Consider the following 17,114-nt stretch of genomic DNA (forward strand, 5'->3'; position numbering starts at 1 on the left):
GGAGTAGAGATTCACTGGATTGGATCGGGAGGAGTAGGAAAAATGGAGGGGGCATGGGAATGGGAAAGAGAGTAGAATGAATTGGACATAACTTTCCTATGTTCATACATGAATGTATAAGCAATGTAACTCCACAATATGTACAACCACAAAAATGGAAAGTTATGCTCCATGTAAGTATGATATGTCAGAATACATTCTACTGTGATATATAACTAAAATGAACAAATGAAAAAAATAAAATACAAAAAAAAAAGAAAAAACATATTTGGGTAAAAGAATAATAGTAGTGTTGGAAAAAATTTATAGGAACAAATATATTTTTTGAAAGCAGGATTATTCTTAAATCAATAATACAAGAGTAAGAACCTAGAAAACGAAGAGCAAAATAAAACCAAATCAAGCAGAACAACAACAACAAACAGGCACAAATCAAAGAAACTGAAAACATAAAACAATAGACAAAAGTCAATAAAAACAAAGAGCTCTGAGAAAAAAATCAATAACATTGACAAATCCCTTAGAAGACTAACAAAGAAAAAAGAAAAGACCAATATCACTAATGAAACAGGAGATTTATCACTACCAACTATAGAAATCAAAGAAATAAAAAGGGAATGCTATAAGTAATTGTATAAACATAAATTTATTAACCTAAAGAAAATGGACAAATTTCTCAGAAAAAAACAACAAACTACCAATACTCACCCCATACCAAACAGATAATCTGAATAATCCTACAACTATTAAAATAACTAAATGTATATTTTAAATCCCTCCCCCACAAAAGAAACTTCAGAAACAGGTGGTTTCACTAAAAATCCTAGCAAACATTTTAATAAAAATTCATAATAATTCCAATTCCTTTCTTCTAAAAAATAAGGAGTGAATACATCTAAATTGATTTTACAAAGCTATTATTATCCTTATGCAGATATCAAACAAGTACAGAAGAAAAACCCAAAAACTCTCATGAAATATTTCTCACATGAATATAGACCCAAAAGAGCCTTAACAAAATATTTGTCAAAGAATTCAGCAATATATAAGAAAAACTATACACTATGACCAAAGGGTGTTTATTGCAGTTATAAGACCAAAGCATTCCAAGAATTCATTTAAAAGACAAATAACAGATAAAGAGAAATTATTTTAAGCACATCATAGATTGAGGGTTAATATCCTTAACATTTAAATTATATTTTAAAAATTTAAAAGGGAGAAAAATAACTAAAAACATTACCTAAGTATATTCAAAAGCACTTAAGTATATAAAATGACATTTTATCTTCACTCACAAAATAAAAACAGAAATTTAATAAAACTAAACTGAGATACCATTATTTACCTATAAAATTGGCAAAAATTTGAATGCTTGGCAAAGTTACTCTCTTTCCTTTTGTGTGAAGCTGTGTACAAACAGGCAATCTCATCCATTACTTTTAAGAGTACAAAATGCTGTACCTTCTAATTTTACCATTAATTTTAAAAGTACATATGATTATATCTGACCCTAATTGGACTGCTGGGAATTTACCCAGATATTTCCAACAATATAGAAACATTCACATAAGACTACTCACTTATATTTGCAAATCAAAACACTGGGGATAGAAAACAATAATTACTCCTATCTCTACAATGTGGACTTTTATGAAATTGTACAATATATGGAAAATCTCCACAAATTTCATTTGGAGTTATTTCTGGGATTAAAAGTAGGTGGTAAAATGGAAGGTGGAAAAGGTTATTGACGCTGTTTTGAAATAGGTAAGAAGCCAGAAACTTACAAATATCGCCATATTTCTGGAAAAAGACACAGAAAGGATAAACCAAAAACTGAAGGTGGCTCCCTACAGAGAAGGAACAAAAACATAAGTTGGAATGGAAAAGGAAAAATTGAAATGTTTCTGAGAGTATTTTCTACTGTAGTTTGAATATTTGAACAATGTAACATAAAAAAAATGTTAAGATGAAAAGGAAAAAAAATGGAATAAAAATAGACCCAGCTGGTTCAAAATTTTATTCTAATGATACAAAAGAAAGAAAGATAAATGATCTAAATGATTCTTGAGCACATTATTTCAACTGTGCACCTTTAGTGTCATATAATTTAAGTGCAAAGAACTCCTGAATTTCACTTGTGAAATTTATTACAATAACAATAAAATTATTTTGTATGTTTAGTAGATTTAAACAAATGAGTAACAACACTGCTACTGGGAGTCAGGCTTTTATCTGTGAAAAAAGAAGATACAAATATTAGAAAGGGGGGGAAAGAAGAGGGAGAGGAAGAAGGAGGAGGAGGAAGAAGAAAAAGAGAAGGAAGAGGAGGAGGAGGAGGAGGAGGAGGAGGAGGAGGAGGAGGAGGAGGAGGAGGAGGAGGAGGAGGAGGAGAATCCTGTGATGTTGGATTGTAATTTTTTTCTCATTAACCTTTTGTTTTAATGGGTCTCAAAATTATGTGACAGATTTTAGGTCAAGTTGATCCCATTAAAAAGTACTGACTTTAACTGGAATGAGACAGGGATGCCCTCTTTCTCCACTTCTATTTAACATAGTTCTTGAAACACTGGCCAGAGCAATTAGACAGACAAAAGAAATCAAAGGGATAACGGATAGGAAAAGAAGAACTCAAATTAGCACTTTTTGCCAATGATATGAATCTGTATCTAGAAGACACAAAAAAAATACACCAGAAAACTTCTAGAACTAGTAAATGAATTCAGCAAAGTAGAAGGAAATAAAATCAACATCCATAAATCAAAGGCATTTCTGTATATCAGTGACAAATCCTCTGAAAGGGAAATTCGGAAAATGACCTCATTTACAATAGCCTCAAAAAAAAAGAAAAAAACTTGGGAATCAACTAAAGAAGTGAAAGACCTCTACAACAAAAACTACAAAACGCTAAAGAAAGAAATAAAAGAAGACCTTAGAAGATGGAAAGATCTCCCTTGTTCTTGGACAGGCAGAATTAATATTGTTAAAATGACCATACTAAATGATCAAAACCACTACACAGATTAATGCAATTCCAATCAAAATCCCAATGACATTCCATAGAAATAGAAAAAGCAGTCTTAAAAACAGCATACTACAGGGACACAGCCACATTAATGTTTATAGAAGAATAATTCACAATAGCTAAATTTTGGAACCAATCCAGATGCCCTTCAGTAGATGAATGGATAGGGAAACTTTGGAATATATACACAATGGAATATTATTCAGCATTAAGAGAGAATAAAATCATGGTAATTGCAGGTAAATGACGAATATTTCCTCTGATTAAAGGATGGTGATTCATAATGTGGTTTGGGAGGAGGGCATAGGAGTATTAGATGAACTCTAGATAGCGCAAAGGGGAGAAAGGAGAAGAAAAGGGGTGTGGGGGTTGGAAAGAGATGGACATCATTACCCTAAATACATGTATCTTCACAAATGGTGTGACTCTACTTGGTGTACAATCAGAGATATGAAAAATTGTGCTGTATGTGTGTAATATGAATTGTAATGCGTTCTGCTGTCATATATAACAAATAAAAAAATTTTAAAGTACTGATTTTTAAAACTAATAACTTAAAAGTACTATACACACTAAACAATGGTCCACGAAACATTTTCCTTTCCTTCTGAAGATTTTACAATGCATTGTCATCATTAACCAGTATTTTACTAATAAACTTAAATGACCATTTGAGACAAAAATAAACATGGAATGCTTCACGAATTTGCGTGTCATCCTTGCGCAGGGGTCACGCTAGTTTTCTCTATCATTCCAATTTTAGTGTATATGCAGCAGAAGCAAGCACTTGGATTGTAACCAGGATGAAATTGTGATTTTTATATTCTTTTAATTATTAGTTTGCTAGCTGTGTCTACTATAAAAGACAAGGATCCATGATACCCAGTAGCAATGAGAATATTTAGGACCATGGAGAAATATATGATTCCAGGGATGGAGCAGAAACAAAAACATGAAGTGAAGTGGGAATATCATCTTGTAATAAAAAGAAAAGTGTTTAAGCATTGATAGAGAAGATATTAAAAAATAAGAGACATCTCAAAAAGGATCTGCAGATCAATGGGAACAATTTAAATATCAGAATAAACAATGGCAGGAATAGGTTATAAAATACATAATTTTTCAAAATAGGATTCATGACTAAACACTGCTATTAATATTTTTAAAAGTCAGGAGAAACAAAAATCTCCCCCTAATAGAAGAATGCCAATAACTGTAGAAACAATGATAAAATTAACAAATTTTCATTTTGTAAACTCCAGAGTAATAACTAATATAGGAAATAGTTTTCAGTGGATGTTAAAACACTGGGTGAATGGTTGTAAGAGAAGCATTCTAAAGGACATTAATCCAGAAAACATTCTGAGTTACAATGGGAAAAAAAAAAAAAGAAAACTTCATGTTTGAGGAATCAGGTATATACAATCTTAAAGAAGTAAACATTTAAAATCATCAACTGATATGAAATAGTGATAACATATGGTACTATTCCTTTCAAAATTGCTTAACCTGTATGTGACATAAGGAGATAAATATCAAATCCAAACTGTGACATTCATCAGAACAAATGATCAAGATTCCTCAAAAATGCCAATGTACGAAAAGATTTAAAAAGAGAAAAAAAATGAATAAAGTTCTATATTACAAAAGATTAAAGCGTCATGACAATCAAAAGCAATTTATTATTGCTAATTGACTCCTTGATTACAGATGATGATGATATGACAATGACAATAATGAGTCATATATCTACACAAAACTTCCAGAAGAAAACAAAAAATTTATTGTTAGTTGTGGGGTAGGCTACAATTTCTTAGACTGGAATTCAAAACTAGAGTAATTGAAAAAATTGGTAAATTAAGAATTCATCAAGGGGCTGGGGATGTGGCTCAAGCAGTAACGCACTCACCTGGCAGGAGCGCGGCACTGGGTTCGATTTTCAGCCCCACATAAAATAAAATAAAGATGTTTTGTCCACCGAAAACTGAAAAATAAATATTAAAAAAAATTCTCTCTCTCTCTCTCTCTCTCTCCTCTCTTTCACTTTAAAAAAAAATAATCAAAATAAGATTTAGTTATCAAAAACATTCCATTAAGAAAATGAATAGGTAAGTGACAAATTGAGAGGAAATATTCACAAATCACATATCTGACAAGGAGCTGGCATTCAGAAAGGACTCCTAAAAATTAATAACAAACCAAAAAAGGGAGAAAAAAAAAGCCCAAATAACTCAACAAAAAATAGCATAATACATGAACAGACATCTCACAAAAGAATCTTCATAAACAACCAGTAAGCTCATGACGATGGTGGATGGAGTTAGGGTGTTGTCAACATCATTAGTCATAAAGGAAATTCAAAGTAAAACTATAATGCGATATTACTACAAATTCAACAAAACAACTAAAATTAAGAAGACTGATAAATCTAAATGTTACACAGGTTGTGGGGCAATTAGAATTCTCAAGCATTTTTGGTGCGAGCAGAAAATAGTAAAACCACTTTTGTAAAAGATTACTATAAAACCTTGTTATACAAAACCACTTATTTATTATAGAAAAACATTATTATAAAACCAGTTTCCTTATGACCCAATAGTTTCAATCCTAAGTATTTATTTAAAAAAAGAAAAAACCCAAACATACATAAAGCACTTGTATAATAATGCTTACTGTAGTTTTATTCATGCTTAAGTCTTCAAAGTCCAAACACATGGCACTGGCATCTGGTGAGGGCCTCATTCTTCATCATAACATGGTAGAAAAGCAAGAAAATGTACAATACAGAGAGAAAATGTCAGGCTAGAACTTAGCCTTTTTATTCGGAGCCCATTCCTAAGATGACTAATTCATTACAGCAATAAAAGCTGAACCTTATCACCTTTAAATACAGACACAATGGTAACTAAATTTGAATGTGACTTTTGAAGGGGACATTCAAACCACAGCATTCAAATAATGGAAACAGTATTAAAATAGAGGAAGTAATGATACATGCAACATGAATGAATTACAAAAATATTAATCTGAGAAAAATCACACCCAAAGAGCACATACTAAGAGTCTATTTACATGAAATGCTAGAACAGATAAAACAAATCAAAGGTGAAAAATGATAACAATGGCTGCTACTGGAGATGAGGGCAGGAACTGACTTGTTTTTTCTGGGCTTTTTTTTTTTTTTTTTTTTTTTTTTGAGTTCCGTATATATTCTGCCTATTAACCTTCTATCAGATGAATAGCTGGAAAATATTTTCTCCCACTCTGCCTTTTCATTCTGATAATTACTTCCTTTGCTGTGAAGGTTTCTGATCTTATCCCACTTGTCAATTTTGTTTCCTGTTCTTTTGGGGTCTTCTCCAGAAATTCAGTGACTAAAGAAATTGTCTTAAAGTGTTTCTGCTGTTTTCCTCTAGTGCTTTTAAATCTTACATGTACACATTTCAGGTAAGAGAAAGGGGCAAAGATTTAGCCTTCTGCATGTGGATATCCAGTTTTCCCAGTACCATTTATAGAAGACTTTATGGAGAATTAGGCATAGCTGATGAGTAATGATAAAATAATTCTAAGAATAATAAAATAGAAGTGTTTCAAGAGAGGAGAAAAATAAGACCACTATGATACAAAAATATATCCAAAATTTATAAAAGAGGCCAATAACTACATGATAATCACAAATCTATAGAATGATTTTATATTTAAAAAAAACAATGGAATTTTCTCTTGGCTCTGTAGAAGGCCTCTTTAAAAAATAGTACATATTATAAAATATCAATCCTTATATAATCTTAGAAATGCTCAAAAAAGAAACTTAAAACTGAAAAAGTCGGGGCTGGGGATGTGGCTCAAGTGGTAATGCACTCGCCTGGTATGCGCGGGGCGCTGGGTTCGATCCTCAGCACAACATAAAAAATAAAATAAAGATGTTGTGTCCACCGAAAACGAAAAATAAATATTAAAAAATTCTCTCTCTCTCTCTCTCTCTCTCTCTAAAAACAAACAAACAAACTGAAAAAGTCTAGTGGACCTGGTAGTATATTGTGGGCTAAAGGCCACTAAGAGAATCTATTGTTTTTTAAGAGAAGCATACACAAAGTTAATCCAAAACTTCAGTGTTCCCACTGTATTTTATACATGCCTGATTATTATAATCATTAGTGTATTGCACATATTCATGCTTGATTCTCTAGCTTACTACATTTATAGAACTTAGGAAAATGCCTCAAACATGATAATCCTTTTAAGTATTTGTTGATAGTAACTGTTTTTAAACTGTTAGATAAACAAATCAAACAAGTTCCTGAACATCAAAAGAATGATAGGAAAATTTCTAGTAAGGGTTGGATTTAACATAGTAAGAACAATTTATCTATAGTCTAGCTCATTGCTTATCTATATGTTACTATTTGTTATTACCCTGAAGTTATGTTTTCTGTTTTATCTTATTTTCTGAAGAAAAAGAATTAGCTCTCCAAATTTATTTATGTTTCATTGTTAAAGGAGAAAGATGTGACAAAGTGGAAAGATACGCCAATGTAGAAAGATTACGAGGTTATATATTAGCAAGCAGTTTGTAATTAATCCTAAGAACAATAGGTTATCATCCAAAAGTTTTAAGCATGTAGAGGCTATTAATTGTAAATCAGATAATACTCTCTTCTAGAGACTGAAATCTTAATGTAAATATTCAATGAAGTGAAGAATCAAGTGATAAAGAATCAATATTATCCAATATTACTTTCCATTTCTTCGAAAAACATGCCTATCAAAGGCAGCATCAAAGTTATTGAGGTGAATACTTTCAAATATAGTTAGATCTGAACCAAAAAAAAAATCCAGGTATTCATTCAGAAGACTCCTATATACTATTTTTCCTTCTTTTCTTTTGCTTTGTTTCCCCCACCCTCCCCATACTAGGGATTGAAACTGGATGTGTTTTACACTGAGGTACATTCCCAGCCCTATTTTAACTCTAAGATAGAGTCCTGCTAAGTTTTAAGGTTGGCCTTAAACATGTAATCCTACTGACTCAGTCACTCAAATTGCTGGGATTATAGGTATTCAACATCATGCCCAGGGTATATGCTATTTTAAAGTACTATTTTAAAAGCTGATTTGGCAAGAATTTTAATTAGACAATGATATATAAATAACAGAAAATTCTGATTATTTACTCTTTTGATTATATTAGATTGCCATGCTAAGACCAGTAATCTTTTTTAGAGCCTTATTATATATTCTGTGAAACAGCCTGCTTATTAATTCTTCTTTGGAAAATGGATACTGAAAGCATCTTGGTTTCTACAGGAAGCTATAAAACAATTTTGTATATGTGATTTGTGGCACTCTAATATCATATGAACACTTGTGAAATTCAGTACATACCTTTTAAATAAAGATGTACTGATATAAATAGAGTAATTTTTAAAACTCTTAGCAGGAGTTAAATTGATGTCTGTAAAATGTCACTATAGTTAAATGTAATTTTTATTTTTATGATTTTATTTTTCATCTTCAAGACACTGACAAATTTTTTAAAATCTACTGAGTATAAATCAGATTATTTTATAAATATATTAATTCTACTGGGATATATGACATAGCCACATTGGAAAAATCTGCCCTATATTTTTTGTATTCTTTGTTATATTTTGTATTTTTTGTTATATACTGTATGGATACCTACAGTATATAACAGAATTGGCAAATAAAATGGGAAATGCAAAAAAAAAATAAAAGATCCATTGGTTTTTAATATAAAATTATTCTATAAGCTTCCTGGAAGCTTAAAAAATAATAAAAAAGGAGGCAGATAAGTAGCCATATGCCCATATGATATAGAGGCACCAATAATGGATTCCAATAGTTTTAAAACTTATACTGTGATAATACAGAAAATCTTGAAGACATTGACAAATTTCCAGAGACATATAATCTACCCAAAGTGAATCAGAGGGACATGGAAAAGTTAAACAGATTCAATTTCAAGTAATAAAATTGAAGATGACATCAAAAGCCTACCAATAAAGAAAAGCCCAGGATTGGATGGATTCTTAGCTGAGTTCTGCCATATCTCTAAAAAAGAACTAACACCAATCCTGCTCAAATTATTCCATGGAATAAAAAAGGAGGAAACTGATCCATACTTCTTCTATAAAGCTCTTAGAACGCTGATACCAAAACCAGACCAAGGCACATCAAGGACAGAAAACTTTAAACCAATAACCCCAATGAATATAGATGCAAAAATTATTAATAAAATACTAGCAAATCAAATACAAAAACACATTAGAAAGACAGTGCATCATGATCAAGTGGGTTTCATTGTGATACAAGATTGGTTCAACATACAGAATACAATCAATATAATGCACCAAATTAATAGACGTGAAGACAAGAAACACGATTACCTCAATAGAAGCAGAAAAAGCATTACACCAAATACAGTATCCATTCATGTTTAAAACACTGGAAATACTAGGTATAGTAGGAACATACCTCTGTGTTGTAAAAGCTATATGCATAAAACCCAAGTCCAACATTATTTTAAATTGAGAAAAGTTAAGAGTATTCCCTCTAAAAACTGGAACAAGACAGGGATGTCTTCTCTTTTTCCACTTTGAACATATTCCTTGAAACTCTAGCCAGGGCAGTTAGGCAAAAGAAAAAAATTAAAGGGATATGAATAGGAAAAGAATAGCTCAAACTATCCCTATTTGCTAATGACATGAGCTATATTTAGAAGACCAAAAAAAATTACCAGAAAACTTCTAGAACTCATAAACAAATTCAGCAAAGTAGCAGAATATAAAATTAACACCCATTAATCAACTGTGTTCCTATACGGTATGATGAATCACCTGAAAAAGAAATTAGGAAAACTATCACAAGAGCCTCAAAAACACAAAAAATAAGAACCAATTTAACAAAAGAGGTGAAAGACCTCTACAATGAAAACTACAGAATAGTAAAGAATGAAATTGAAGACCTTAGAAGATGGAAAGATCTGACATATTCTTGGATAGACAGAATCCACATTGTTAAAATAGCCATACTACCAAAAGTGCTATATAGATTTATTTATTTATTGCATTTCCTATTAAAATTCCAATGACGTTTTTCATGCAAATAGGAAAATAAAGTCATGAAATTCATTTGGAAAAACAAGAGAAGCCCAGGATAGCCAAAGCAATCCTTACCAATAAAGATGAAGCAGGAGGAATCTCGAAAAAGACCTTACATTATAATACAGAGCTATATAAACAACAACAGTTTGGTACTGTTACAAAAACGGATATGAACACCAATGAAACAGAAGACCTAGAGAAAAACCCACATACATTCAGTTATTTTCTACTAGACAAAGGCACCATAAATATACACTGGAGAAAAGACACCCAGAGTTCAATAAATGGTGCTAGGAAAACCGAAAATCCATAGGTAGCATATGAAATGTAATGCCTATCTCTCACCCTACACAAAACTCTATTCAAAGGGGACCAAAGACTTAGCCATTAGACCATACACCCTGTGCCTACTGGAATAAAGTGTAAGCCCAACTCTCCATCATATCAGCTTAGGAACTAACTTCCTCAGTAAGACTCTTAAAGTGCAAGAAGTAAAATCAGGAATTGATACTTGGGACAGCATCAAACAAAAAATCTTCTTCATAGCAAGGGAAACAACCAAGAACATGAAAAGAGAGTTTACAGAATAGGAAAATATCTTTGCCACCTGCACCTCAGATACAGCTTTAATCTCCAGGATATTAAAAAAAAAAAAAATCAAAAAACTTAACACCAAAAAATAAATAAATAATCCAGTCAATAAACGGACAAAGGATCAGAATATACATTTCTCAAAAGAAGAAATACAAATGGTCAACAAATATATGAAAAAATGTTCAACATCACTAGCAATTAGAGAAATGCAAATTAAAACTATAAAGAGATTTCATTTCACTCCAGTCTGAATGGCAATTATCAAGAATACAAATAACAATAAATGCTGGTGAGGCTGTGGGGAAAAGGGTAAACTCCTACATTGCTAGTGGGACTGCAAATTTGTGCAACCACTCTGGAAAGCAGGGTAGAGATTCCTCAGAAAACTTGGAACAGAACCACCATTTGACCCAGTTACCCTACTCCTCTTCATATAACCACAGGACTTAAAATCAGCATACTATAGTGACATGGCCACATTAATGTTTATAGCAGCTCAATTCACAACAGCTAAACTTTGGCACCAACCTAGGCCCTTTAAGAGAGGAATGGATAATGAAAATGTGGCACATATACACAATAGAATATTACTCAATCATAAAGAAGAATGAAATTATGGCATTTGTAGTTAAATGAATGAAACTAGAGACTATCATGCTAAGGGAAATAAGCCAATCCCCCAAAATCAAAGTTTAAATGTTCTCTCCAATATGTGATGCTAACATACAATAAGTAGGGATAGGCAGGGAAGAATTGAAGTACTTTGGATTAGACAAAGGGGAATGAAGGGAAGGGAGGATGGAAATAAAAAGACAATATGAATCAGACATTACTTTCCTATGTTTGCATATGAACACATGACCAGTATAACTCCAAATCATGTACAACCAAAGAGTGGAAAGTTGAACTCTATATATGTATGTCAAAAGATTCTACTGTCAGGTATAACTAATGAAAATAAATAAAATTTTAAAAAAACTACACTGAGATTTCACCTCACTCCAATCAGAATGGCAATTAACAAGAATATAAGGAACAATAAATGTTGGTGAGGATGTGGGGAAAAGAGTACACACATACATACATTGCTGGTGGGACTGCAAATTGGTGCAGCCACTCTGGAAAAACAGTACAGATTCGTCAAAAAACTTAGAATGGAACCACCATTTGACCCAGTTATCCTAATCCTCTGTATATACCCAAAGGAGTTAAAATCAGCATACAACAGTGACAGAGACACATCAATGTTTATAGAAGCTCAACTCACAAGAACCAAAGTACCCTTCAACAGTGGACAGAATATTACTCAGCCATAGAAAAGAATGACTTTATGACTTTTGCTGGTAAACGAATGGAACTAGAGACTATCATGCTAAATGAAATAAGTCAATCCCCAAAAAACAAAGTTCAAATGTTCTCTCTGATAATGTGGATGGGGGAAGAATCTAAGTTCAGTGAATTAAACAAAGGGGATTGAAAGGAAGCAGGCGGATAGGAATAGGAAAGAGATTGGAATGAATCTGACATAAATTTTCTGTTCATGTATGAACATATAACCAGTGAACCTTCACATCATATATAATCACAAGAATAGAATCCTAATTAGAATCTAAGTAATAGTCCATGAAAGCATAATATGTCAAAATACACTCTAATTTAATGTATAACTTAAAAGAACAAATAAAAAAAATTAACACTACTAAAAATAAATAAATAAATAAATATTCCAGGCCTAGTGGCACATGCCTGTAATCCCCATGGTTTGGGAGTCTAAGGAAAGAAGATCTCAAGTTCAAAGCCAGCCTCATCAACTTTGCAAGGCCCTAAACAACTTAGTGACACCTTGTCTCAAAATAAAAATAAAAATAAAAAGGGTGGGGAATGTTGTGTAGTGGTTAAATGCCCCTGGCTTAAATTCCCAGGACCAAATATAAATAAGTAAATAAATAAATAAATATTTAAAATGTATTCATTTACTGCCTTTGAACATAATGATATCAATAATACAGACTACTGGTATTTTGATTGGAAGCTTAGTAACAGAAGAGAAGAATAAAAATACAATATAGACCTGAAACTGGGGTAAAAGTAAAAAATAAAAAGGGGGGGGAAAAAAGAATGTCTAGAAGGCAATTGTTCAGGCCTAGAAAAAGACTTGAAATCATTTGCATAAATGTTAAATATCATTCTTTAGAATGTGAAATTTCTTTAATATAAAGAATATAAAGTAGAACTACAAAGCAACACTAGTTGCTAATAAAATTAATTTAATTAACTCAAAATTAATATAATACTTGGCACAACATGAGTCTTAATACTATAAATAATTGCCATATAGACCCAGACTAATAGTTATCAATTGTACAAAAGAATTACTTCATGGTCTGGGGTTGTAACTTAGTGATGGAACACTTGCCCAGCTTAGACAAGACCCTGGTTTCAATCCTAGCACTGAAAAAAACAAATAAAAAAAAAATTACTTCACTGTGGAAACACTGTTTTCTGCTGATGTAAACTATCTTTACATCAATGAGATGGAATTATATACATATTCAAAATGACGATCCTATCCTATTTGCATTATACCTACCAGGAAGCTCCTCAGGATTCACAAAAACCTATGTAAATAAAACCCTCACAGAATGACCTCTGAAGAAAAATAATTAAATAGAAGTATCCAGCAATAATAAAGTATTGGAAATTTAAATTTGCTTATAAGAGCAGAAACGATAATGAATGCCTTTATTTTGAGCTAAAAACTGCTTTTTTAAAAGAAAATTGTCATTAACAAAAATCTGTTTTTATCCTGACACTTCACCTTAAGTTGAACAGAGGGAATAATATAAACACTGTTAAATACAAGGAAAATTAACCCAATAAACTGACTGAAAATGAAATTATTTGTTAGTGACAGGCTAGATGAAGTCAATATAGGAAAAGTCATAGATTGTGTATAATTACTTGGAATGACAAAAATCACCTATTTAAAATAGAATTGAACTCAGATGCCCAACCACCACGATAGCCTCACTGAATTGGCCATTTTTATTTCCCTTCCAATTTTTCCCTTAATATTTATTCTATCTCCTTTAGAGTTTTTGTTTCAAATCACTAAGGAAATGTGAACAGATTCTACTTTATGATGGATCCAAATTGAATACACACATCTCTGCAAAATTACCTGCCTTTCTTCTGTTATATTATCTACTTACAAACTGTCTTATCTCTAATAAAAGCAGTAAAAAATATGGAAAGGAAAATAAACCAAGTAAAATTTTAAGTCTGTTAAGAATTCTTTCAACATCTCTCATCTTACCATTTCTTCTCTTCACCATTTCTTATATCTTCTTATTATCAAAGATGTCTAATGAGTTCCTCCAGAACCATCCTTCCTCTAGAAATAAAGTAGGCTTTCCTCTTCCCACATCAATATTTAGCCATTTCTTATTAAATTTAATTAAAGTAACTTGCTGGCTGGATGGGGTAGTACAGGCCTGATAATCCCAGAGACTCAGGAGGCTGCGGCAGGAGGACTGAAAGGTCAATGCTAGCCTCAGCAACATAGCAAGGTCCCAAACAACTCAGTGAGACCCTGTCTCAAAAAAATATAAAAAAGGGCTGGGGAGGCCAGGCTTGGTGGCACAGGCCTGTAATCCCAGTGGCTCTGGAGGCTGAGGCACAAGTATGGCGAGTTCAAAGCCATCCTTAGCAACCTAAGAAAGCACTAAGCAACTCAGAGAGACCCAGTCTCTAGATAAAATATTTTTTAAAAGGGCTGGGGATGTTGCTCAGTGTTAAGCTACAATGGATTCAATCACCTGTACCAAAATAAATAAATAAATAAAAATAACTTGTTAATTTCCCAGGCGATATCCAGGGAGAAGTCAACATAGGTAAATCTCCATCTTTTAGGAATCAAGTCAATCAAATAAAAATTATTTAAATTAACTGAAAAATCAGGACTTAGAAGGTAGAGTATCACTCTATAAATATAATCAGATAGTGGGACTTTTTTTATATGCTCATATATTCTTTATTCTATTCACAGTCAACTGATATTAGTAACTGAATTTTCTACAACTTAGATCCCTGATTATTTACTCCCTCACTCTATTATTCTCCTACTATCATTTAGACAACAGGCTCCGATCTTTCCTTTACTAAAATCTGACACCTTTCAGGGGGGGTTTAAAACAAAAAAAAAAAAAAGGAAAAGGAAAAGAAAAGTATTGGTGTTGTTTTAATTTAGTTGTTCAGCACAAAATAAACCAAACCAAATGGGGTCAATGTAATACACATAGTCTATTTCTTCTTCATACAGATTATATGATAAAATTGCAAACAAATAGAAAAACAATCTAGTTTTAACTAGAAGCATATCATGACTAATTTAAAAAAAAAAAACAGAGAGAGATCACAAAGGATTTGCTTTTTATTTTAAAAATATTTAAAACCAAAAACTTGCAAAATAACTCAACAATAACAAGTTTCAGTGAAACGTCATCAATTGTTGATGAGAGTAAAAATGGATGGAAACACTTTGGAGAACAATTTTTAAAAATTACTAAATCTGAAAAAAAATGTAGATGCTAGCAATTCTGTACCTAAATACACACACACACACAAACACACACACCCCGGAGAAATTTTCATATATGCATAATTTTTGAAGAACTATTTGCAAGAGTAAGAATTAGAAAATAATGATATATTCATGCATTAAAAATCTTGGCAGTTAAAATGAAGTCAAGAACTAGTTCTATCAATGTGAATATGTCTGAGAAACAATTAAAAACCATGTTCCAATATACTATGCAAATGTAGTTTAAATTATGCAAAACAGGACATTTATTCTGCATATAAGGAAAAGCATAAAAGTACAAACATAAGCATAGAAGTGAAGAACACCAAATTCAGAATAAAAGTTACCTGTGGGAAGGGGATGATGAAGGGTAATAGCATTAGAAAGTGATTCACAGTCTACCATTTTATCTATAATGTTTTATTTAGATTTGGTGATTTAGCGGGGTATTCATAAGATTAATATCCCTTGTAAGACAAGATTCATATATTGCTATCTGACCCTTATTCCACAAGTAGAAATGTTTTATGTAAAAGATCGATAGTAAATTATAATAATGTCAACATATAGGCATTTCTAATAAAGCAAATCTTTAGTAGTTAAAAACAAAAAATATACATGATAACTGCAGTTTTCACATTTTGTGAAAACATACAATTTTTTTACTTATACTATCAGTTATTGAACTTCCATGAGAATATCCCTAACACACACACATGCATCAAATTCGGTTACAAGTACATCAATTTAAATTATTTTTCATTCAGCACATATATTGACCTCTGAATAATGAAGATACTTTGACAAGTGTTGTGATATGCTTTAATTAAAAGGTAGGTATATTATATCCATCCTCATTAACTAGCTATAAAACCCAGGGTCAAGAAAAAACAATTAAAAGTTATTATATATATTTTTAAAACTCACAATAACTAAAGCCATGTCATTCAATTCAGTGTTCTGGGGATTCTTTTTTTTTTTTTGCTGTTTTTATTTAAAAGGCAAATATCCTCAAAATATTAGTTTACCTATCTTTTAACATTTTATCGTAATAAAAATCTACTTAAATATAGTACCATCAGTGATCCCTATTAAATCTTTTTTTCTTCAATGAATGTTTTTAATCACAACAATGTATCATAAAACAAAAGCAATTACTCAAATAATTGCAAATGTCTTAGAATACAGTTTATTTATTGCTTCAAATAAAACATGTTGAAATTTGGAAGAAATTCATTATGAAAAAGGGGTAAGAAGCAGAAAAATGTGCATTTTAAGCTAGATTCAATTGTCCCATTTACAAGATGAAACCAAAAAATTCAGTCCACGCCTATTAAGAGGGTAAACAGATTATGATGCTCTATAATTATCTAAGCATAGTAAATGACACAGGATAGGCACTTTGTGAAAAACAAGAGTCTGAATTGAAAGTAACAGAGTAACTGGTGAGAATTCTGGTCCCTTATACCACATGGTTAATAGAATACTGTCACCAGTTTGTATCTTCCAAATAGATCAAAGGACTTACTCTTAAGTAATGAAATGGTCTGAGGGAAAATACCCTAATACAAAGACACTTTATGGGCCTCTCAACAAAATGGATAGACAACTCCCTAATAATCCTACAAAGAAATGCACAACATTGTAAGGCCTAGGCCATCACAGGGAAAAGGCAAGTCATTCTTATTGCCTCCTACTAATTAAATCTGTGCAGAAATCACAAGATATATGAAAAACTTACTCATGAGCAACATAAATAAAACTAAACAAGTTAACAAACAAG

The 17,114-nt window shown here is 31.7% G+C and overlaps 1 protein-coding gene and 1 non-coding gene across 6 annotated transcripts in view; both read right to left on the minus strand.

Annotated features, from left to right (window-relative positions):
* The window catches only part of Gphn (gephyrin), a 623,546-nt gene that overhangs the window by 484,836 nt on the left and 121,596 nt on the right, over nt 1-17,114 (minus strand). The window lies entirely within an intron of this gene.
* LOC114088304 (U6 spliceosomal RNA) lies at nt 3,711-3,815 on the minus strand. Its single transcript, XR_003581966.1, has one exon. It is a non-coding gene; the product is annotated as a U6 spliceosomal RNA (small nuclear RNA).

Source organism: Marmota flaviventris, chromosome 2 (assembly GCF_047511675.1).
Source record: "Marmota flaviventris isolate mMarFla1 chromosome 2, mMarFla1.hap1, whole genome shotgun sequence".
NCBI lineage: Eukaryota > Metazoa > Chordata > Mammalia > Rodentia > Sciuridae > Marmota > Marmota flaviventris.